We start from the raw sequence: 1,583 nt of genomic DNA on the forward strand, positions 1-1,583 counted from the left end.
CCTTTAAAATACCTTGTAGATTTTGCCGCCATATATTCTCACACCATAAACTTTACGACTAAAAATTTGCGGTCTCACTTTGCACGCTAAAAAATTTTTGGCGGGAAAATTTTTGGCGGGAAAAAATTTACGGGAAAATTTACAAGGTATTTTAAAGGTTTTACAAATTTTTACAAGTGTTTTGGCGGGAAAAATTAGGGGATCACTTTTCCCGCCAAAAAATATTTTGTATTTTGTGGACCTAATTTTGTTATATTTCCTTATATATTTATGATATCTTTTATTAAAAGAAGGGTAATTTAGTCATTTTGTACATAAAAGGGGTATTTTTAAAAATGGACATCCAAAGGGGGCATTTTTGAAAAGGGGTATTGAAAAAGGGGCATTTTTGTGAGTCTCCCATGAAAATATTTAGTTGACGGTTGTTAGTGAAAGGATTGTTTCAAGCTATATAGTATCACATACCGACATACGTAATACGTTACATAGGTTTGAATCCATTGAATTGTTATTTTAATTGCATATAGTCAATGTAAAATAATATATAGTTCGCTACAAGATAAACGCTTGTACACGTCGGTTTATAAACGTTACAATATAAACCGACTTAAAATCTTCTAAATGAGATTTTGATTTTGATTTTTCATCGGTTGTGTGAAAAATGATATTTTGATTTTTGTGTCACCTAAAAACAGTAGTTAAACTTACTTAAACCGAGTCAAATATTAGACGTAAAAGGTAAACGTTATTGGTTAAAGTGATGTCAAAATTCTTAACGTCATGCGTTATTACGACGGTTTTCAAACTGATGCTATTTGATTTAAGTCGGTTTAGTATCAATGTGAAGTTCAATAACGACCGACGTTAAGCGCCGCGTTTTTTGTAGTGTTCAATCGTGTAATTTTGAAAATATATATTACTCCTATTTGATTAGAAATAAATTATATTTTGCATATAATTTCATATTTGATTAGAAATAAGTATTGGATTTTTATGATTTTTTAAAAAATATTCCAAATACCACAAAAAAAATGAAACGTTATTTATATATATACTATATGATAACTAATCTTCCTCGGTAGGTGAACCAAAAAAGCAGCATCATTTTATTTTATTATGTATTATCTTTTTAACTAATCATTTGTTTGCCTTTATCAATGTGTGATGGATGACACAGAATCAGCAATGGCTAAAAGTTTTTGTTCTTTTGGTAAATCATTTACCGTGGAAATTAAATTTTATATCGAAAAAATAAGCTTTAATAAAGTTTAGAGAGACTCACAAAAATGTCCTTTTTTTAATACCCCTTTTCAAAAATACCACATTTAGCTGTTCATTTTTAAAAATACCCTTTTTTATATACAAAATGACTAAATTACCTTTCCTTTAATAAAAGATATCACAAATATAAAAGGAAATATAACAAAATTAGGTCCATAAAATACAAATATTTTTTGGCGGGAAAAGTGATCCCGTAATTTTTCCCGCCAAAACACTTGTAAAAACTTGTAAAACCTTTAAAATACTTGTAAAATTTTCCCGTAAAAATTTTTCCCGCCAAAAAAAAATTTTTGCGGGAAAAT

Source organism: Arabidopsis lyrata (genome assembly GCF_000004255.2).
Source record: "Arabidopsis lyrata subsp. lyrata unplaced genomic scaffold ARALYscaffold_2, whole genome shotgun sequence".
NCBI classification, from domain to species: Eukaryota; Viridiplantae; Streptophyta; class Magnoliopsida; order Brassicales; family Brassicaceae; genus Arabidopsis; species Arabidopsis lyrata.